The sequence below is a fragment of the Cupressus sempervirens genome, chromosome 6 (assembly GCF_028749045.1).
Source record: "Cupressus sempervirens isolate cs-2001-9-10 chromosome 6, ASM2874904v1, whole genome shotgun sequence".
NCBI classification, from domain to species: Eukaryota; Viridiplantae; Streptophyta; class Pinopsida; order Cupressales; family Cupressaceae; genus Cupressus; species Cupressus sempervirens.
Window position 1 is genome coordinate 238,781,705 of NC_143123.1, and position 24,392 is coordinate 238,806,096.

The window sequence follows — 24,392 nt, forward strand, 5'->3', positions numbered from 1 at the left end:
TCATAAATAAATCAACAAAATTTAAAGAATTTAAAACACGCTTGACAACATATTTTCTATCCAGAGACTCAAGCCCCCTAACATTCTAGGATAAGCAATTCATTGAGACATATTGCAAGGGTTTTGGCATGCATCTTCAATAGTCATGCTGGGAGTACTAGAAATATCCCCAGCTTTTTTATTAGCAAAATTGTTTTTGGATCTTCGTGGCCTCCCACGCCTATTGGTGGAAATGGTGTCTAATTTAGGAGGGTCATCAAGGATGGATGGCTCCATATCCATATTAAAATAATTGTGAATTGACCTAGAAAAAGGGATGATTTCAAAAACATAATCATCCTCAATTTCCTTAAACACCTTTGGTGGAACCTTTGGCAGATTCAAGGCAGGCTTGATAGTTTCAATGGAAGAAGCAGGATGGTCAATCGACTCAACACTTAGTGGGCGATTCACTATGGGATGAGAATCTGGATTAACATATTTGGACGTAGGGTTACCCGAAGTAGTCCCTTTCCTCTTTTTCCTGTTTCTAACTAGAGTAAATCCATCATCTAAAACAGGCCTCAACATAGGCTCTAGAGGGGGAGATAAATTCAAGTTAAGAGCAGAGACATCTTGGTTAAAATATGAGGAATTACGCATCTTCATAGCAGGTTGACCATCAGAAGCAACTAGGGGGTTAACCGGCAAAGGAGACTTAGGAAGGGGATTATTGCTATTGGAAGACTTAGCAGTAGGTTTATTAATGATGGGACAATCTCTTCGCCAATGACCCTCTTTCCTACATAGAAAACAAGCATTCAAGCCCCCAAAAATTTCAATAGGGCAAACAAAATATTCATTAAGCACATTAATATTAATTTCAGAAGGAATTTCTTTGCCAGGGAGGAGCGATATAAGAACCCTCACATCCATATGAGGGACTAATCTACTAGTTTCATTCATCCTGATAATTTTGCCCAAATTTTCCAACAACTGTGGCAAAAAATGCCAAAGAAAGGGCGGTAAGTTTTTCACAAGAATCCATCTGGGAGTTGAGAGGGCCAAAACTTCCTCATGGAAGGCTTCAGGGGTCCAAGCCAATGCTCAAAAAGATGTCAACCCAACCGTCCACTAGTATTTTTTTAGAACCTCTTGTTGGGCTTCATGGTTAGCGAAATATATAACAAATAGCCTCTTTTGAATTTGTCTGCAAAATGTTATGTGAAACCCTAGTTTGACATTCTAGAAATTATGAAACCAATCATCCAAAAACTTGCATGGAGGACATTTTTAAATTTCAACGATAGCAGAAAATATAGTAGTGTTTTTAAGCCTATCTTTCTCTTTAATAATTTCGAAAACCATCTCAGAAGTGGGAATTAAAGAAAAATGAGCCGAGGAAGCCAAAGGGCTCTTACCATCCTTGGCGACCTCATTGAAGTTGTCAGGGCCAACAACAACAAACCTAGCTTGTTCATGAATACCACCTGTTGAGTTGGAAATTGCCTCTAAGAAAGATTTAGTTTTGAATGAATTGCTAGCGGTCAGATGTGGATCTCCGTTAATGTTGGCAAAAGCATTAGTCGAAGGTGGAGGTACAGGGAGCTGTTTGGAAGTAAATGCATCGCCTATAAGAGGGTTAGAAATAAATGGTGCGTTGGGTGAAGAGTAACCACCTTCGAAGGTCAAATATGTGGGGACAACCAAGTGTCCACCATTGTCAACCTCAAACGTATCCTTCGCCACCTTGCCGGTAGTGAGAAAGACCATAAACCTACCTCCAATGCTAGAAATGGAGAGCACAAATAGCGAAAAAATTAGAGCGAAAAAGAGTAGAGCTTGATCCTCATTCAACTAAATATATTAAATAATATCAATTTAGTAAAAATAAATTTAAAAATATCTATGTCAAGATTAAAACTAAATATTTTCTAATAATAGATTTAGCAAATTATACATAAAAATAAAAATACATTTTATTTATTCAATACATAATTTAAAATTTGTTTAGAAAAATACATTTAATAATCATAAATTTAATTAAAAAATTAAACTAACAATTAAAAATAATATAAAACTAAACAAATAATCTCTTACCAAAATATTCAAATGAAATAAATGTCGCTAAAAAAAAAAACACTAATATAAAATAAAATAGATGACCAAAAGTAAAATTTTGAAAAGTCTGACGTCTATGTATATATTACTGACCGTAATATGAAGTCTATGCACATGCTTACTTAATCGTATTTGTGTCAGGTACTACATCATATCATACATGAGATGGGCATGTAAATGGCTAATGGCCTGGTGCAAATATGTTGCACCGCAGCCTATGCCCTACTTATCGACTACTTTACGGTTTCGCTATTATGGGCGCATGATAATAATTTCTATTCAAGTTGTGCCTTCATGACTGCGATATGAGCTACTACCATCCCACATTTTTCTACAAATAGGATAGGTTTATGAACTTACCCAAATTTTCGGCTGCACCCTTCAAATTTTCTACTTCTAGATTTTCTTTGCCTTCTCTTTGTTTGGATAGATTTTATTAGGTGATGAATTCAATGCTTTTTTCCTTGAATGGTTCTGCTAATGAAGAATTAAATTAGTTGATTTATTTGAAATTTTTATCTCTTTGCGCTTTTATGTTTCTAGTTTGCTCTCTTTTATTGAATCTTCTAACTTATTTTTGGGTTGCAACAATTTCTACAAATTATTTTGTTGTGTTTTTTCAATTAATGTGGATATGTTGTTTTTGTTAGGTTTTTGGAATGTGAATGGGAGGATGGCTTCTTTTCGTTTAGGTGACAAATTCATCTAGGTTGAGGGTACAATAGGAGATATATATGAAGCGTGGTGGCTTTAGGGCTTTGTGTTGTTTGTGCATATGAAGCATGGTGGCTTTGGGGGTTTGTGTTGTTTGTGCATGGAATTGAAATTCTCCATCTTGCTAGGATAGTTTTGGCAAGAGGCTCTTTCCCTGATTTGAGGTTTGGTAGAGGTTGCCAAGTGCTATGTTCTGGCACATTGGCTTAGTTCGTGGTTTTTCTATGAGGAGGGCATTTTGTGTTGGAAATTTTTTCAATGTTCCTCAACTTTTGACCTAACTAATGAGTGTGCAGTTGCTTATTTGGTGGTTTTAGCCCTCTCCGTTTCTTGGTCTCTTTCGGGTTCTTATGGTTTGACCTATGTTGGAGAGGGTGCTCCCGCCTCTTCAATTATTTAAGAGGATATTGAGGCTTGTGTTGGTTGAGTGGTTGGTGCTTTGTTGAAAAGTGTCTCCTGCCTTGATACCTCATTGCAGGGAGTTAAGGACTAGAATGTTTGAGCTTGTGCTTCTATTTTTGAATCCCTTTGTGAATTAATCTTGGGAGTACTCTAGTGTGTTTTAGGGCTTATTTTGGCAGAGCTTGCTTTCTCTTTTGGGTCTTTCAAGATCCCTCTTGTTGGCTTCTAGTTGTTGTATGTTGTCCCTCTCCATCTCCTTCCATTATGAGATCTTGTGTGTGTTCAGTTCAATAATCTATCTTCCAAGTAATTGATTTATTGAAATTAAGGCTTCTATTTGTAGTTGCAACCCTACAATTTGCAATGTAGCAAAACTTAGACAATGCTTTTAGCGTAATGCTCATCAATACATTTTTTTGTTTTTGAAAATTGATAACAGCTTCTGCACCATTTATATCTTGGTACTTTAAAGTCACAAGGTATTCCTGATTGTCAATAATATTTGATGAAGCTATTTTTCTCTTTTCTAGAACTATCTATATTTGATGTAAGAACATGCAAACAAGACACCTCAATTTCCTTTTGGAGTGGCTCCTAGATTGTTGGGTTCATGATTAGTATATTTTATGGCAAAGCAATGACTCCCTATAATAGTAATCAGTATTAGTGGATACATGCTGCAAATATGTTGGCATAAATTTGATATGACCCCCAACAAAAAATTACTTCTAGCATAAAATGAGTACGTATAGATGATTGTCTAAGTGAGCATGTATGCAATCTAACACGCCTTTCTATGTTACATAGAAGAAAACATTTATTGATTGCTACTTCGATATTAGACATAAAATTTAGCTTAGGTAACTCATAGTTATATTGAATAAAGGCTATTAAGTTTCCTTTCAGAGGTCTCCAAAACATGATAAAAGTTAAATTTGATCATTCAAATTGAGAATCTTTGAATGATATAAGTTGGTCATGACAACTGTTCTATTTGAATTGGATCATGTTAAATTATTAATGCCCTCTACTCAAAGTCTTTCTATTTGAGTTCGACCAGGTTCATCTATAAATTTTGTCCACCAACAAACTCTCTAGTACCAAATTAAATTATCAAACCAAACATTTCTATTTGATTTGGGCCATGTTAAATTATTATACCAACAACTTACAATCATTCAATTTGAGTTGTTAAATGTTGTATTCTAACAATCTTTCCATTTAAGTTGACTAGGTTAAATTACCAATGTTGCCCTTCTCTTTGAGTTGGACCAACTCAAATTATCCATGTTGTTTGCTATGAGTTTGTTGATTTGCTTTGGGCCAGACCAAATTAACAATGTGTCTTTGTATTTGAGTTCGACAAGCCTCAATTATATAAGTAAATCTCATTTTCCTTCTCAAAGCAAGGACAAAATAGAGTTGGATCCAGTTATAGTAAGAAATTTAGATGATAGGAACTCCCAAATCACAAATAAAGGGTTGGTTGTGTATATTTAGAGATCATAATTGCTAGCATGGCAGGTGTATAGAGCGAGAGCAAGATTTTGATTGCAGGGGGAAGCATAGGTGGATTAGCCACTAGACTTACTCTCCACAGGTAATTTTTCTCATTTGAAATAAAATCTTGAAGGAGTATAAACATTTCAATATTTTTTTTCCTGTTGTGGTTAATCTACTTGCCAAACCCTAGAAGAATTCAATTCGTGTCAAATACAAAAGATAACATTTCCACCTACTAATGGTTAATGGTGTGAACTTCCAAAAAAAAGAACTAATGAACAAAATGGATTACAAAGCTTGTAATTCAAACAATAAAGAAGTTGAAAACTCAGCATTTTGTCCTCACAATTCGTTTTGGAAATTATGAGTATGGTTTTATGATTTCAAGTCTCCGTTGTACATGAGCGTGACAGATATCCCTTTCATTTTTGTTGCTTCTATTGCTTTTAGATTGTCATACAAGTTTCTAATATCCATAATCTTATAGTGTTGAATGATCAATAAGTTTCCATTTTTTATTTCTAGTGATGACAACTTTATCTTTCACATTGAATATGACAATTGGATTCTTTTTTTGAAACAACTTTTCTTTCGACGACCTCCCAACTTTATCTTGGCTTGTTACATCATCACTCAAACATTGAATGTTACACACCCTCATAGACAAACTGAGGTATGTTGTTCTCACTTTTTAGCCTGTTCATTTTCTAGAAAATTCTTTGGAAAAATTAAATGATCAGGATTCTTGTTAGGTGAATTTGGTAATGTAAGCCATCTACACCTACATAGAAATTTTAACAAGAAGCAGGCCAAAACTGCTCCAAAAAATTTAGGCAGCTATAAATTTTATATTTTCCATTTCTTTGTTTTATGATGAATTGTGTTAGCATTGTGTTGCAAATCGATACCAACTGGTTCTGTACAATGTTACTCTGTTTAAAAATCATTCCAAAATTTAAATAGTAGCAGGATCTTTTGATTTTAAAGTTTTATTTGAAATAATTCATCTCTGACCTATTAGAAAACATGGTAATCATTGTTTACAATTTCTATCACCATTTTTCATTTGATATTCATCTTTTCTGGGTAGGAATTTGATAGCCTTTTGTCCTTTTACAGGATTCTGTTGAGTTGCATATGCTCATAGTAGATTTTTCTTTGGATTTGATCAAAGAGCCACTTCATTAAGTGGTTTACATCAAAAATACCTTGCTTGGAAAACAATAAATTTCTCTAAATCACTGAAAGTTTTTTTTTCTAAAAATATTGTATCATAGGCTAGGATCTGGAGGTTATTCATTGACAGATTTGTTATAGATTCTTCAATGAAGGCTATTTCAAGTACATTGATACCAAAAAAAATGATATTTAAATTTTGTAATTATTTGCTTTCCTTTTAATAAAACAGTCTTTTTCTATGTATTGTATTTCCAATCTCATATGCCTTGTCATTACATTTATGATCTATGTATCCTTTTTTAAATAAAACATATTGGTTTTTGGTATGATTTGTCTGCCTGCTAGTTTTTTTTTAAAGCTTTTATGTTTTCCAACATTCTCTAAATGTCATTTTCCTTTTTTAGATTTGTTATTTGCTGAATTGTAGAATGCCACAGATTATAGCCAAAAAAACAAATTCACATGGGTCTGTAATGCTAATTAATCTTGAAATCCTCTTCAGTGCTTCACATAGATAGAGCTTACGCACCAACATTTTATTGAGTTATTTATTTTTTATATCACTCCAACTAGCTACATCAATTTGTAAACAGTCTTTCCGAAAAAATAATATTTAGTTATATTTATGTCTTTTACTATGATCGTCATTTGCTCACTCAAAGCTTCTTTTCAATTAAACAAAGTTTCAAATTAGAAAATAATGAAGATAAAAAGTTTGAAAATTTTCAAATCACATTCACAATCTTATTATTGTCCTCTACATTATATACCACAAAATATATATTCTAAAAAATAACATAGTGTATTATTAAATACTAATAATTTAAAATAAATATAATATTCTTCGGCGTTTTTATTGCATCCTTAGCTACGATCGCCAGTAATAATAATATTAATAATAATAATAATGCAAATCATTCTTGTAGCATCATCGAGCTACAGGCAAAAGTCGCGGTGTTGATCCAGAAAAGCTTAAACCAGAAGGAAATCTGTAGCAGCGACGCAAAAACATATGCTAGAAGCGCATTATTCTTTCACAACAGTGATTTGAAAAGCGATATATAGGATTCGAACCATGATTGGGGAATAAGCTGGCTGGAACACAACACTCCCTCTTTTGCTTGGACTTCTTGTTGAGAAATATGGAATACTAAGCTACAGGAGAAAAGAATAGGGCAGCGGATGGATATTTTGGAAATGAGTATCTTCTGCTAAGGTTCAGAATAACCATCTACATACTTATATCAGGTATGCTTTTTCCTGCTTAGAAATGCATTATGTAATTTGCTCATAAGTGACTGAGACTAAGTAGAGTTTTGGGGTTTGTATTCTTCTAATTTGCTTTGAGTTGTGCTACCATTTAGTTCAACCCAGCAACGAGCTTTAGGAAACGATAAATTCTCCTTAGGATAGTCCAAAAGGAAACTTCTCTATTTCATCTGGTACAGTTCTGAAATTATATTATAGATTTAAAAGAGACATAAGAATTTGTGATATAATATATAGAGAGTTCTAGAAGGTTGCATTTTCTTCACAGTATCTATTAATCGTGAAAAATGACGTGGCTCAAGAAAAATACTTTTGAATATATTCTTTTATGTCAAGAGGTTCCTGAGGATTAAAGCTTAAACATTTCCATGAGCAATCTCTAGTATTGGGAACAACAAGCTACAGTGTTCTTATTACGTTCTTTTTGTTGTGTAGAAACTGTGAAGAAAGAATGTCAACTGTTTGACAATATGCCTTATGCAATTATGAATGCTTGAATTTGGTCATGACAAGTATATTCTTAGGAAATTGTTTTTCTTTCTCAGCTTGTCCTCTGTATTGGACAGGATGCCTTTGGGAATATGGGGTTGTAGTATTAGTGCAACAGAATTCAGTCGAGCAAGAAATGATTTTTTTTGAAACCAATCCAGAACTATATCCTTTTGTTACCAAAGTTGATGCTTTCCCACAGATTTTAGAGATATAAATTATAAACCATTACAGTCAGTTGCTAGTCTGAAAATATAAACAATATCTGTCATGTTTAGAAAGGTTAATGTTAAATCTTGAAATGTATTTAACCAGGTTGTAGCAAACTACAAAGCCGAATAGTTCCCATGTATCAAATAAAAGGTAGCTGTACAAACTATAAACTTGCTGCCTCTTCGTTATTGATCTTTGAAGGATCTGAGCTTTTTTAAAACTAAGATAGCCAAGGTTTGAGTTTGACCTACGACTTAAGGTTGAATTAGTAGCCCAATGTTGATACCAGCTAGTTATGTAAGGTAGTTTTGCACTATTTTAATGTAAAAGACTTTATTATCACTCATTAGGGGCCTATTGTCCGATTTAAACATGCTGTGTATTATTACATTCCTTTTGTTTCAAGAAATAGATCCAGGTTTTTCTAGAGTAATCATCAATAAAAATTATATAGAAGAAGCATCCATTAAGAGAAGGTACAGACATAGGACCACAAAGATCAGTGTGGATCAGTTCAAGGATGCATTTAGATTTGTGATCACTTTTAGGAAATGATTGTTTAGTGTTTTTGCCTAAGGCACATCCTTTGCAAATACTTAAGTGATCGGTTTTTAGGCTAGGAAAACCTTTTACAATTTTTCCCATGGATGATAATGCTCGGTAGTGAAGGTGACCTAGCCTCCTATGCCAAATTTCAGTGGAGTTTGTAGTTTCATGACTCAGAGCTAGTTTTGTATTTTGACTATTACAAAGTTTATAAAGACTTCCATCTCTAAATCCAATAGAAATGGCTTTCTTAATATTAGAATTCTTGGGCCAAGCTAGAACTTTGTCCTCTACAAATGTGATTCTGAAACCTTGATCAGCAAGACCAGAAATAGAGACTAAGTTTCTTTTTATTCTGGGCACATATAAAACATTCTTGAGTTGTAGTGTAATTCCTGAATTTAGTTGAATTGAACAGGAACCAATTCCTTTAATAGGTTGAGTAGAGTTATCTCCAATGGTAACTTCTTCTGAGGCTTGTTCAGAGAAAGTTTCAAATTTGTCTTTAAAATGGGTGATGTGTCGAGATGCTCTACTGTCGATGATCCAAGTATTGTTATTAGAGTTTAATTCACTTGAAAGGGCTAAGTAAAAAGCATAGTTTTCTCTTCCTTCTTTCTCTTTACCCTCTTCTTTGATTTCTGTTAAGGCTGTTTGAATTCTTATCTTTTCAGGACATAATTTGTGGGCGTGACCAATTTTGTCACATTGAAAACATCTAACTTTTGACCAATCACGTTGCTTGTAAGATTTGTTAGACTCCTTTTTGTTGTATTTGAATTTTCTCTTCTTATTTGATTTTACATGAAGTGCTTGGATTTCTCCCTCTTGATTTGTACTTAGTCCTCTTGAGATTAGTCTAGATTCTTCTTGAGTGCATTCATTTTTTAATATATCAAATTTTGGAAGTTCAGGTTGAGAGCTTAATCCTCGAATAAATGTTTCCCATGATAGTGGAAGACCTCTCAATGCTATCATGTTGAGTTCTTAACTTCTTTGTCATCAACTCAACTGTCCATTGTTGCAAGTTGATCTTTTAGTTCAGAAATTCTTAAAAAATATGAGGTGATCGATTCTCCATTTTTCATCTTTATGTATAGTAGATCCTGTTTTAAAGTTAATAATCTATTATTATTGTTGATTTCAAATGTATCTCACATTGTGGAGAACATTTCAAATGTAGTCTTGAGATTAGATATGGATGGTAGGATATGATCTTTTACAGAATCTATAATGATCTTCATGGCTTTGTTATTATGTCTTTTCCATGTTACTTTCTCTGGTCCATTTTCAGGCATAGACATGTTTGATTCAATAAATTCTTCTAATTCCATTTCCCTTAATATTATCATTACTCTAATTTTCCATGAAGAGAAATTAGATGCACCCTCAAGCCTATCTTCTAGTCTCACATGATTCACCATTTTAATGATTTAGAGTTTTAGCCCCTTTTTCTTCTAAAAATCTGAGATTTTAGATTTTTATTGTGTAATGATTTTTCTTATCAGAATGGCTCTGATACCATGTTAAGTTTTATGGATCTTCTGATAGATAAAACAATTACAATAAATGAGAGAACAACAGATGCTCTTGTATTATAGAAGTGCAGAGTATGGCTTCAAATAAGGATGACCTTTGACTGAATTAGTTCAGATCCTTTCTCTTGTGAATTACTGATAATGTGAACTGTATGCTGACTGTCCTGATGCTCCTGCAAGTTAGTATTTAATGGAAGATATATTGAAATATATAATACTGATCTATCTGCAGATCGCTGGGAATATTATGCCGCGTATTGATACTTTCCACAGCGATCTGCCTTACCTTTATATGGGAAGGAAGAGTCATGCCTCTTCGGTGGCATGATTAACACAATAAAACAAAACCCGATATAGTGAGGCATTCAATTATGTTAACAAATAGTGTGCCGATTCATATATAAATGCCTTACTTCATTAATATGATGAGTACCATGCTGCCGATAGGCATTATTCATCAGTCGACAATTAGGCTGTGCTGACATATATTAATCCAAGCATATATATATATATATATGTATGTATGTATGTATGTATGTATGTATGTATGATAAGCAACAGTAACACATAAATACAGATCAGATAAGCATCATTTTACTTCTGCTGATGCTAAAACATTAACAATTAGGGGCCTACTGTCTGATTTAAACATGCTGGGAGATAAAATTAACATATACAGCTGTCCATGAATACTATATGTATGAATACCCCCGTATATACGTACTAATATACATATGTGAACACTACAAGAAAAACCATTTTGTACAGCACATCTTATCAGCAGAAATGGTTATGTTTTCTGTTTTATTATCATATGCTATGAAGGGTAAACATGTAATGTAATAAGATCTACTGGTTATTTGTCTGAAGCTTATCCTTTTGATGCATTGAATATAGACCTTCAAATTTGATTAGAACTCTTTTGATTTTCTGCAGTATTATAATATTATATTGATGAGCAGGGTATATTTGGCATGTGGAAATGATATTTATTTTACTATCGAGATAGGGAATTAGACTTTTTAGTTGTTACAGAAAAACAAGACTATTTTCCTTGTTGATATTAGATTTTCAAAAATAAATTGGTCTCAGTATCACAAACCTTTATTCATGCATCACTGTGGTTGAAGCTTTTTACCATGCTGTGTTGCAGATGCTATGCTTTAGAAAGGTTATAAACATTGTGTATTATCTGTAATAAAATCAAATGTATATCATTCTGTAGACAGATCATAAGATAGTCCTGTCTTATATTTTGTTCAAATGTGAGTTGTTACACAGTCACGAGGTGTTTCTAAATGAAGACTGTACCATATTTAGTTGAAGTATACCATTTAAGAATAACTACTGACTAACACCCTAGTTGACTAGTTATTATTATGCTAAAATAATGAATGTGTTACTAAACAAAGATCATAAATGGTCTATATATACAAGCATACACAAGAATGCTTTTATAACGAACAAAGAGAGAGATATAGAAACATTCTGAAGAGAGAAAGAGGAAGTTTCCATATTGAATAAGAGAGAATATGGAAACACAGAAGAGGAGTGACCATTAGAAATATAAGTTAATCTATGAAAGAGAGAGAGCCAACAGTAGAGAGATCTAACTCTAATAGTTATCACATATTGGTTTATTTTACAAAGATGTTATTTCAGCTTGTTGACTTGCAGAAAACAATTGGTTAACTTATATGGAGAGGAGAAGAAACTTTATAAGAAACTCTTAGCTACTTTGAGACAACTTGACACAATAGAATTAATGAGAGAAAAAGGGCATATGCACATAGGTAAACTCTTCATATACTTTCACTATAACCTTGAACCTAGTATTGTTGATGTAATCAGGGATATTGAGAAATGCTGCATCATTCACTTGAGTGGGTGTATGATGATGATGAACTGATGGGGACCGATAGTACCTTGAGAGGGTTCGGTCTCCACAATGGTTGCATTAAACGAACTAGAAAACCAGAACTACATACTGAAAGTGAGCAGTTCAAGGGTCTTGATCCCATGGATACAGGTATGTAGGCAGCTTGGTAGGTGAAGAGAGACCTCCACTGTGTAGATGCCTTGGACATAGTTAGGTAGTATTTAATATTTTCAACACATTTAAGTTAACACAATAAGTGAATGATTCTCAGTAGGTAGCTACACTCGGCTGGATGCCTAAAATTCTCTCGGTAGTCTACACCCGATCGTAAGCTTGTGTAACATGCTAAAAGTCTGAAATCTAATTAACCAATTAAATAAGGAAAAAGCATCACAATCTTAACCCAATGAAAGGAGATGCAGTAAAATCAATTATTCTATTCTTTCACATGAAGGGGAAATATGAGTTAACTGTAATTTATATTTCCAAATAACTAGAAACTAACAACCATTTCAACTACTAGATTCACATGACATTAAGTTAATAACTACCATTTCACTTGCATTTCATAAACTAATTTCTGGACATTAGGAAATATTTAAAATACATGATACCAATATATTCATCAAATGAAATACGAGAACATGAAATAGATACGAGAGAATAAGTGGATGATGTCCCTATGTTGTGCAAGCCTTGACATCTAGAAGAGAGGAGAAGCATTGCTACGGGCTTAACCTCCCAACCGCGGACTTTACGTATCCCCACACAGTCTCCATTGAGAAAGGCCATTCCTATTGTGGGAGTTGGCTTGGGACACCCCTGTACAACCATTGAGCATTCTGGTGTTAGAGTGTCGACTAGTCAGCTGACAAGGTTGTGGACAATTTCCAATCAACCTATCTCGCAACTGCTAGCACTTTGACCTCTGGTGATCACAGCGGCAATCATGCCATTAACCTACCTTGGCCAAGGATTTTGGATGGTCAACTTAGATGCTCGATCACCCACCTTTCGACTTGACAACACGACTTTATACAAAGGATTTCCATGAGCTAACTTAGTTTAAGTATTATTAATGATTATAATTTCCTTTCATTGTAGGATTATTCCTACTCTCTCCCTTCATCTTGACAATGCCGGTCCTCATGGATGAATTCTATGGAGTTTTCTTATATGATATCTGGTTCATAAAGAACTTATACATTGCCATCCTTATGCCAGTTCTAGCTTATGGCATTATATATGAGTGAAGCCTTTATTTTGATTGTTCCTTTATCATATGGAGTAGCACTCCATCTCAAAGATATATTGATCATATCTTTGTATGGGATAGTACTCTTTGACAAAAAACATATGTTCTTCAAATTCAAAAACTATCACAGGTAGAGCCTTTCGGCAATTTGATAATTCCTTTCTTGTAAGACATGCATATGCCTCAAGTAGGCCTTACTCCTCTATTTTGTAATAATCAAGGAGTTCTGAAGTTAGCCAAGAATCTAGTCTTCCATGAATAGACAAAGCATGTATATCTTCATGGCCACTACATCCACCAACTTGTCGAAGATGGATCCGTGATTTTGCAGTATGTACGCATTGAGGACACTATTGCAAACATCCTCACATCGTCTTTTAGATTGAAAAAGTTTGTTGTAACATCCAATTTTTCTGAGCCTTAGCTAACAACTAGCATATCATTGAAATACAGTTACTACTTCATATTCATGAGAAGGCAGTTATAACAGTTATGTTCATACGAAAGAGATTAACTGCTACGCACTTAATATTGGTGTATATAGGGTTATGAGTAGTCAACTTGTGGCTATCTTTATCCTTAATTAAGTCATGTTATCATTATTATATTATTATTTAGGTAGGTAGGTCGGCCTAGGTGTTATGTAGGGTTGTGTCTATTCAACTTAAAGCATAATTAGATATATATAGGAGGTTGTGAGTCTTATTTCAACATGATATGGTGAAGTGCGTTCTCATTGGAGATATTTGGAGGTTGCCCCCTTGAAGTGACCTATTACTCTCAGTTATTATCAATTATTTATATAATATTTCATGTTATTTCTTCTATTGTGCAAGTTATTTCATTACAAGTGGTATCAGAGCATGATCTTGGCACCATAGAGGCAAGATTTTTTCTCAACATTGGGGTGATTTTGGGAAGAGCATAACTTTCAGATCTTAGCAAATTTTTCAAAGATTTTTAAAGGGTTTTTGAAGACCATATTAAAGAAGCTATAGTCCAAAACTTAGAGGAATTGGAGCAAATTTGAGAAAATTATTGCAAAATTACTATTTCTACACAATTTATTGAGATCTTTATATCTCTTACATCCTGTCGAATTGGAGTATATCTTGTATTGGGTTTTTGAATACATAGTAAAGGAGCCTAAATTTCAAAGCTTGGAGAAATTGAAAAAAAAAAAAAAATAAGTAAGATATTGCAAAATTAGGAAAATTCTCCCAAGGCAGCAAATTTGCTAATTTTTTTGGGATTTTTTCCAAGTAAGGGTATCTTGGCCCTAGTAAGTTACAGTAAATTTTTTAAAAAAAAATTAGAGAATTTACCTTCATTTGTGTGATTTATTGCAAATATATTGGTTTCCATCATGATGGGGCCTTCAACAAGAGGCAAAAAGAATGCTACCACACCGGGGAAATCCTTTGATCAAGATTGGGAAGCAATAGAGGATAGTAATCCCAATGAGGAACTTAGTCAAGGAAGAGGTTAAGAGGGATATCTGTGACCTACGAGGAGATATATCAGATAATACGAAACATGTTAAGCACCTATATGAATAAAACAAGGAAGGAGCTCTCACGCAATCAAGGTGAAACCTTCAAGTCGACTAATAATGACACAAATTTTATTAATCCTACGGGATCTAGGAATTTGTTTCCAAAGGTGGATATGTGCAAATTTGATGGCAAGGATCCTCTAACATGGATAAATCAATTGGAGAATTTTTTTGAAGTACATCAAATCCCATATGGACAAAAGGTCACGATGGCTTCCTTATATCTAGAACTAGATCAATTCATTTGGTATCATTGGCTTTGTACTCATAGGAGGAAAAATGGTCTCATCGTATCATGGTCAATTTTTACAGAAGAACTCCAAGCACAATATAGCGATAGTGTGACAGAAAACTTCTTTAGCCAACTTGCTAAGCTTCAACAAATAGGATCAATTAAGGATTATATTAAAAAATTCCAAAATCTATCCTTAAGGGTGGATATAATTACAAAGGAGAACTTGAATGATTTATTCTTGGGTGGTCTCAAGGATCACAGTCAACATGAGGTACGCATGTTTTGTCCCAGTTCAGTGAATGAGTCTTTTATATTGGCATGCAGGGTAGAGGAGAAGTTCTTGATTCCTAGAAAGCAAGTCGCTAATGTGACAAGAGAAAAAGGATATTCAACACCTTCTCTTCCTCAACCTACTAGGTTGACTCCACAACAAATTGAGGAGAAAAGAGCAAAAGGGTTGTGTTTCAATTGTGATAGCAAATATAGTCGAGGACATAAATGTAGTGAAAAGAAACTGTTCTATATTGAAGGTCCAAGTGAGGAAGAAGAGGATGAGCCCATATTAGAGGAGGATATGGAGTCAGGTGAGGAATCACATGATTCTCAACCAATCATTTCTTGTCATGCACTTTCAGGTTTCAGTGCACCACAAACTCTCAAGGTAGTGGGTTTTTTAAAGAAGCAAAAAGTAACAGTGTTGATCGACTCAGGTAGTACTCATAATTTCATTGACAAGAAGTTGACAACTCTTCTAAATTGTTTTTTATATATCCAGCCCCAGAGTTTTAGGTTTTGATTGTAGATGGGGGCATAGTTAGTTGTTCAGGGAAGTGTCATAGCATCAAATTATCCATGGGAGATTATCAACTTGATACCCCAATGTATGCGATATCCATGGGTGCAACGCATATTGTTTTGGGAGTACAATGACTTACTACATTGGGAACAATTGAGATGAACGTCCAAGAACTATTCATGCGATTTCAATCAAAAGGAAAGGTAGTGGAGCTAAGGGGATTGAAGGCAAAATCCCCACAGAGGGTAAACTCTCATTAAATGCAAAAATTTCTTAAGAAAGGTGTGGATGGATTTGTGGCCCAGCTATGTTCATTAGAAGTCTCTCAATCTAATGCTCTTACTCATCCAGAGTTACAAGCAATAATTGATCGTCACTGAGTGATTCTTGGAGATATGCTTAAAGGACTTCCTCCTAAGAGGCATCATGACCATGCCATACAACTAATTCCAGGGAGCCAACCACCAAACATCAGGCCTTATAGGTACCCATACGTACAAAAAAGTGGGATAGAAAAAATTGTTGAGGAAATGCTAGAGGCAGGAATTATCAGGCATAGCCAAAGTGCTTCCTCCTCACCTGTTGTGATGGTGCATAAGAAGGATGGAACTTGGTGCATGTGTCTAGATTATAGAGTGGTCAACAAGTACACCATTAAAGATAAGTTTCCTATTCCAGTCATCAATGATCTTCTAGATGAATTAAATGGAGCTATGTATTTTACCAAGTTAGATCTTAGATCGAGTTATCACCAAATTCAGATTAAGGAGGAAGATATTTGTAAGACAACATTTCAAACTCATGAGGGTCATTATGAATTTTTGGTGATGCCATTCAGTCTTACCAGCGCACCATCTACATTCCAAAGTTTGATGAATTCCATTTTTAAGAAGTTCTTGAGAAAGTTAGTGTTAGTGTTTTTTGATGATATATTAATTTATAGCAAGACTTGGGAATAACATTTGCAGCATGTAGGTCAAGCATTACAATTACTCAAAGATCATCAGTTCTATGCTAAGCCATCCAAGTGTGCTTTTGGTCTTAAGGAGGTGGAGTATTTGGGACACATAGTTTCACATGAAGGAGTAAAGGTGGACCCTAACAAAATTAAGGCTATCATGGAATGGCCTATTCCAAAAACTATTAAGAAGCTGAGGGGTTTCTTGGGATTGACAGGATACTATAGAAGATTTGTGAAGAATTATGGTTGTATAGCAGCACCCCTTACCACTCTATTGAAGAAGGGTTCTTTTCATTGGAATGAATTTGCTAATGTATCATTTGAGCAATTGAAGAAGGCTATGTGTACAACTCCAGTGCTTACCACTCCAGACTTCACCAAGGAATTCATTGTGGAATGTTATGCTTCTTAAAATGGGTTAGGAGCAATTCTCATGCAAGAAGGTTGACCAATTGCTTTTGAGAGTTGTCAATTACAAGGTAAAAATCAACTCAAACCTATTTACGAGAAGGAAATGCTATCAATCCTTTATGCAGTTAAAAAATGGAGGCCTTATTTAATGGGTCGACACTTCAAGGTCAAGACAGATCGTGATAGCCTAAAATATTTTTTTAAACAAAGACTATCGTCAGAAGAGGAACAAAAATGGGTCACTAAGATGTTGGTTTATGACTTTGAAATTGTATACAAGAAAAGGAAGGAAAATATTGTCGCCGATGCACTTTCTAGGAAGGATGAAAAAGATGAAGCCTTATTGTGTGCCCTTTCAATATTACAAGAAAATTGGGTGGTAGAAGCCAAAGAAGAGTGGCAAAATGATGTTGCAACAAGTAATCTCATCCAACAAATAAAAAGTGACCCTAGTAGTTCAAATAAGTTTTGTTTAAAGGGGGATATTCTTTGGTATAAAGAGTGCTTGTATCTTTGCAAAAATTCCACTCTTAAACACAAGATTCTCAAAGAACTACATTAGTCCCCAATTGGTGTTCATTCATGGAAGACATATCATTGGGTCAAGCAAGATTTTTTTTGGGAAGGGTTAAAAGGTGATGTTAAAAAATTTGTGGCTGAATGTTTGGTTTGTCAAAGAAATAAGGGGGAAACAATTAAGACACCAGGTCTCTTGTAGCCTTTATCTATTCTTAGACAACATTGGGAAGAGGTATCCATGGACTTCATCACAAGGCTTCCCAAATCTAAAGGTCATAATGTCATCATGGTAAGTAGTTGATCGCTTCACTAAATATGCACATTTCATTGCATTATCACATCCTTTTACAACAAGTATAGTGGCTAAAGTTTTCTTGGAGAATATCCAAAAGCTACATGGTACACCTAAGGTTATTGTTACTGATTGTGATCTTATCTTTACTAATCACTTTTGGAAAGATTTATTCTCATGTTTGGGTACTCAATTGGCTCATAGTTCTTCATACCATCCTCAATCAGATGGGCAAACTGAGCTTGTTAATAAGTGTTTGGAAGGATATCTATGTTGTTTCACTTCAGAAAAACAATCTCAATGGGTAGATTGGCTACCTCTTGCAGAATGGTGGTAAAATACTTCTTTTCATAGCTCTTCAAAAATGTCTCCATTTTTGGCACTTTATGGATATCATCCTCCTTCCATCACATCATCATTAAAGGTGTCACCAAGAGTTCAGGCAGTAGAGGACCACTTGCTTCATCAACAACAGGTACTTTCAGGACTCAAGGAGAATTTAGCTATGGCACAAAATCGAATGAAACAACATGCGAACCAACATCGTAGTGAAAGAAATTTTGAAGTTGGGGACTAGGTCTTCTTGAGATTGCAGCCTTATAAATAAATCTCAATGAAGCAACAAAAAAAGAATAATAAGCTGTCTCCAAGATATTATGGACCATACCAAATCATGCAAAAGATTAGTAGTGTTGCCTATAAGCTTGAGTTGCCACCAACAACAAAGATACATCTAGTTTTTCATGTTTCTTGTTTGAAGAAGGTAATTGGGCAGAGTATTCCTACTCAAACAGTACTACTAGAACTTGATGAAGAAGGAAGAATAAATTTGGAACCAGAGTGCATTCTTCAAACACGCACGAAGAAGTTGAAGAACAAAACCCTGACTCAGTATCTCATCCAATGGAAGAACTTACTAGTTGAAGAGGCCACATGGGAGGATGAGGAGTTCATTCAAAAGAATCCACACTTGGTTAGCATTAAGGACAATGCTTCTTTGAAGAGAGGGGGCATGCTACGCCCTTAATATTGGTATATATAAGGTTATGAATAGTCAACTTGTGGCTATCTTAATCCTTAATTAAGTCATGTTATCATTGTTATATTATTATTTAGGTAGGTAGGTTGGCCTAGGTGTTATGTAGGGTTGTGTCTATTCAATCTAAGCATAATTAAGTATATATAGGAGGTTGTGAGTCTTATTTCAACATGATATGGTGAAGTGTGTTCTCATTGGAGATATTTGGAGGTTGCCCCCTCGAATTGTCTTATTACTCTCAGTTATTATCAATTATTTATATAATATTTCATATTATTTCTTCTATTGTGCAAGTTATTTCATTACATTAACGGTTACAATCAGTTTAAGGAAATATCATAATTGACACTTGAAGAAGTATTCAATCAGATTGAGTGGCTAAACATCGATAATCAGTTTAAGTAAACAAGATAATTCCTTTCTTGTAACCGACTTGCATATGCCTCAAGCAAGCCTTACTCCTCTATTTTGTAATAATCAAGGAGTTTTGAAGTTGGCCAAGAATCTAGTCTTCCATGAATAGACAAAGCATGTATATCTTCATGGCCACTACATCCACCAACTTGTCGAAGATGGATCCGTGATTTTGTAGTATGTACGCATTGAGGACAATATTGCAGACATCGTCACATAGTCTTTCAGATTGGAAAAGTTTGTTGTAACATCCAATTTTTCCGAGCGTTAGCTAACAACTAGCATATCATTGAAATACAGTTACTACTTCATATTCATGCGAAGGTAGTTATAACAGTTATGTTCATATGAAAGAGATTAACGGTCACAATTAGTTTAACTGAAATATCATAATTGACAATTGAAGAAGTATTCAATCAGATTGAGTGGTTAAACATCGATAATAAATTTAAGTAAACAAGATCTTCATCATGTAATTACATTGCTATGTCTATGAACATATCACTATTCAAAAATTGGTTCAATCCATATCACTAATTGATAATTTTGATTTCAATTAAGGCATAATTCAAAAATTAAATTGAGGATTTAAAGTTTGCAATACCCTAAATTCTGAAATCAGAATCCACCTAGGGCAACAAGAAGTTTTTTGTGAAGTTTTCACATCATCACCCCAAAATTTTTGGGACCCCCATTTTCTTGATCGCCTTGGCAAATTTATTTGAAGTTGTCTAAAATTTCCGATTTTAGAAAATTTTGCACCTTGGACGCTTCCCAGGGCTAGGAAAAATGGTTAGATTTGTTTTTCACCTGGTCTTAACTTGATTTTCCAGAACGAGTAATTTTATCCTTAGGCCGAACAAATTTCAAAGAACAACACTTGACAAGATAAATTTACAAATTTTTGGGACGTAGACGATTTATTTTGAAAATTGGATATAATTGTATAGACTTGAACATTTTCAAAATGAATTTTTTTAAAGATATAATTGTTTGGAAAATCTTGAATTTTTCGGTGAAAAAAAGGAAATTTTGTGATGGTGAACTAAATTGGAGAAATCAATTTTGAATGCTAGAAAACGATTTATTTTTAGTAAAAAAAATTAAAATTGCATTGCAAGGTCGAAAGTGGATTAAATTGTAAAATTTGGCATTAAATTGGTTGAAATATTGCCTAGAAGATTTTTTAATGTTGGAAGAAATTGGTAAATTAAGATTAAAAATCTATTTTGGCTTGCTAGAGTTGATTTAATGATATTTTAATTGCTAAAAACGCTTTTAAATGATAATTTTGGCATCTCCTAGGCTTTCCTAATTTTATTTTGCAATTTTGATCACAACTAGCAATTAAATGTGCAACTTTCACTATGGAGGAGGCAATTTTAATGATAACATTTAAAGCTGGGCCATGTTTGTGGGCTAATTTAATTTTCTTTCTCTCCTAGGGCTAGTCGGCCAGCTTGGAGGAGTGTGTGGAGTTGGGTATAAGAAGGCTCTCCCCTCTCCCATTTCTCATTCCAGCACAAGCATCTCTTCTCTACTAGGCGATTTTTGCAAGCAGCCTTCTACTTGGCGATTTTGGAGCAGATTTCTCTACTTGGCAATTTCCTTAGCAAGGGGCAGATTTTTCTTGTGTTTGGCGATTTTCCCTTGGGAGAGCAGCTCTCTAAATTGGCAATTTTTTTCTCTTGGAGGACAAATTCGGCCTTGGAAGAATTGTTTTTTGGGAAGCATTTTCTAAATTGGCGATTTTTATTAGGGCAGATCTGTACTTCCTCTTGCCTTGGCGATTTTTAAAGTTCTGATTTTTGCTAAGGGACTGCGATTTTATACCAAATCTGGGCATTATTCTCTGGTAGAGGATACTTAATTGAAGTCTGATTTTTGGCAAGGTGTGGGCAGTTTCAAAGAGCTTAGAATTCTGATTTTGCAAGGAGATTTGAATTTTCTTTAGAATCTGATCCAAATTTCAAAGAAGACCCGGCTATTGGTAAAGGTAAATTCAACTCATTCTAGAGCTGAAAGGTGATTCTTAAGCGGATTTCACTCCTTGTTCTTGCTTGGTTTTGTTTTCCTTATGTTCTTGCATTCATCATCCACCACTTCATCATCCCATCTATAGGTTGAAGATTGGAGAGATAAGTGTAGAATTCATGATAGGTCACTTGGAGAGGCAGAAATAAGCTAGACTACCCTAGGAATGAAGTTGGGAGATATAAGTGTAGTCCATCCTAAGGTAATGGCGAGGCAAAAATAAGTGGTGGTCCCACCCATAGGTTGAAGATTGAAGATTGATAAGTGTAGTGATAGGACTTGGCGAGGCAGAAATAAGTTAGAATCCACCAATAGAAAGAAAGTTGAAGATCGATAAGGGTAGTCCATATCACTTAGAATGAAGGGGCAGAAATAAGTGTTTAGGATGGTAGATGTTAGTGCAAGCAAGAACCCAAAGGGAACAAATACTAAGAAAGACAGAGGACAGGATGCCCAAGACCACCTTCTTCTCGAAAGTGAGGCGAATAATCGATACCAATATTGGTATAGTAAACATGATACAGCTAAAGAACAGGCTGAAGGAAGGATAATCCCCCATGACAAAGAAGATATACAGGAGCGAAATTGTACATGCGGCGACCTTCCCTCCTACCTTGCCTTGCCCAGAATTGGTTATGGAATGTGCATCCCGGTTTGATTTGGTTAGCAAATCCATCATTTTTTATGAAGGGAAAAGAGTGTTGGCCAACATTGGCAGACAGGCGATCGAAGAAGCATTTAACATTCCCCAGTACAAGAGCATGACAGTGGTAATGATGGACTAGGCGACCAAGTCATTTTAGGATAACCAAGAGGCTTATTTCATGCATCTAAAGCAGGATTGGCTACACGAAGGAAAGAAGGGAGTCACCAGATCCTCCAGGCTTACCGTGTCAGACTTCAAATCAGAATATGGCAACCTTATTGTGCTTCTCAGCCGGATCATGGGCCTAGCTCAAGGTATGCAATTCGAAAACTGGATGTACTTCTTCATTGATGAAATTGAAAAAGGGAAAAGAAGATTTGATTGGGCTAGGATCATAAGTGAGAACCTAGAATTGCAACTTAGGACCGTGCAAAACCAAAAGCAATTCTATATGGCGTCCTATCTGTTCTATTTGATTGTGAGGTTGTATGAAAATCCGGCACTTAAGGCCTTAGGAAAAATTGGCAATGAGCCGGGGCAATGTTTGGTGCATGAATGCTATCCACAACTTCACTTGCGTAACAACAAAGACTACAAAATATTTTGTGATGCCTTTGCCATGAAGATAGTAAGGGTATTACAAGGGACACCTGCTAAGAGGCTCTCATTAGAAGCAGAAGTAAAGATTAAGAAATATGGGAGTTGGTTCATCCAGTTTCCGCAATTCACATACATTAGAGTAGCAAGAAGCACAGTTTGTCCCAAGAGGCTTTCAAGGTACCCACCTAACAAGGTAGTTTTGATGGAGTTGGCTAGGCAACTTGAGCATTATGACAGAATAATGAAACTCAAGGGTGAGACAAGGATTACCTTCTCATTCGGAATTGGCAATGATAGTTTCCTGAATCCTGTCGCCTTTGCAGCTGCGGAAAAAGAATTGGAATGGTATCATCTAGGATGGTATTGACGAGGGCAAGGATTCAATCCTAATGGTCTTATCAAGGCATCTCATGGAAATACATTCAAACATGTTCCTACTATAGAAGATTTTTGGGCCAATACACAGGATGACTTTCACGTGAGGAAGCTAGCTTTCTCACAATTGTCAGTGAACATGATGAGAGATATCAGATGGAGAGGCCTTGATATTCCCGATCAACTGGAAGATGATGAAAATATGTTGAGAGAAGATTATAATACAGTGGAGGGAACAGAGTTGAATCCAATGGATTGGAATGATCACCAGGATCCTTCTTTGGAGGCGGTTACAAGAGCAGTTGATTTGCATACCGAGTCATGGTACAATGGGAAGTTGAGGAAATTGCAAAGTCAAAAGGTACACCTTACTTATGAGAAGATGAAGCCAAAGGATGGTCCAGCGAAATTAGTCAGACAGAGGGGTGAAGGAGGTAGCCAGCAACAAGGAACGGTTAGAAGCAAGAAGAAAGCTTTGAAGGTTGAGAAAAGTAAAGGACATCCGAAACCTCCAGCAAAGAGACGGAGTGCAACGCCATCAAGGGAAAGCATAATTGAGGCTAGAGGTCAAGAAGATAACACAAGTGAACAAAGGGCCGCGGTAGAGGTGAGCTCCGATTCAAAATCAAGTGGTTATAGTGATAGCACCGAGTACTCTCCTCTCAGAGAATCAACATGGAGACAATATGGCAGTTTCTAGTGGAGAAGAAGATGGGCCAATTGATATTGAGGAAGTAAACTAGGCACCTGAGGCCGTTGGTGATGATCGGCTAATTGAACCAAATCCAGATTTGGGGAGATGCACCACACCACTATGGTTAAAGCAAATGCTTATGCCAAGAGGTGAGGTAGTAACTGCCCAAACAGTTGAAGACATCCAAGGATTAGTAGAAAAGTGTGATAGCGAGAACCATAAACAAATGGAAAAAACAGTGGCAAAGGTGATTAGGAGTGACAGTGAGGGTCATTGAAAGGTTCAGATTGCTATACCAACAATCAACAAGGCATTGGATGAGATTGCAGCTCAGGAATATGAAATAGTAGAGCACAACTTAGAAAGAAGCACAGATGACATGGAATGTGAGGAGATCCAGGAGGGTATAGTTTCAATCAGAGAAAGGTTGAGGAAGGCAAATGAAAAGATCATGAAGTTGGAGGCTGAGAACAAATATTGGAGAGATTGCCAGCCTATCCAATAGTTGCACCAGGCAACCCTTCCTCAAGACAGCGGAAGCAACATAGAAGAGATATCGGCTCAGCTGTGTGAAGTCAAAGATTGGATCCATGATACAATCCAAGACGGGTGAAATTTCTTGCCTTGCTTTATCTCAACATTTTGGTCATTAGTGACGGTTAGAGGCAAATTCAGAATATTTGAAGTGGAGTGGAAGGATTTCCTTCTAGTCAAGGACTTAGCCATTCCCAAGC

General features: G+C 35.3%; 1 protein-coding gene across 2 annotated transcripts in view; it reads left to right on the plus strand.

The window, feature by feature from the left end:
- Positions 1–6,789: 6,789 nt before the first annotated feature.
- LOC149552134 (large ribosomal subunit protein mL43-like) overlaps positions 6,790–24,392 on the plus strand; it is a 120,199-nt gene continuing 102,596 nt past the window's right edge. Inside the window, exon 1 of one of the 2 annotated variants that reach the window (XM_089787616.1) lies at positions 6,790–7,146. The gene's annotated coding sequence lies outside the window, so the exon portion shown is untranslated. The remainder of the gene's footprint in view (positions 7,147–24,392) is intronic. The other variant, XM_089787617.1, reaches the window with a different exon arrangement.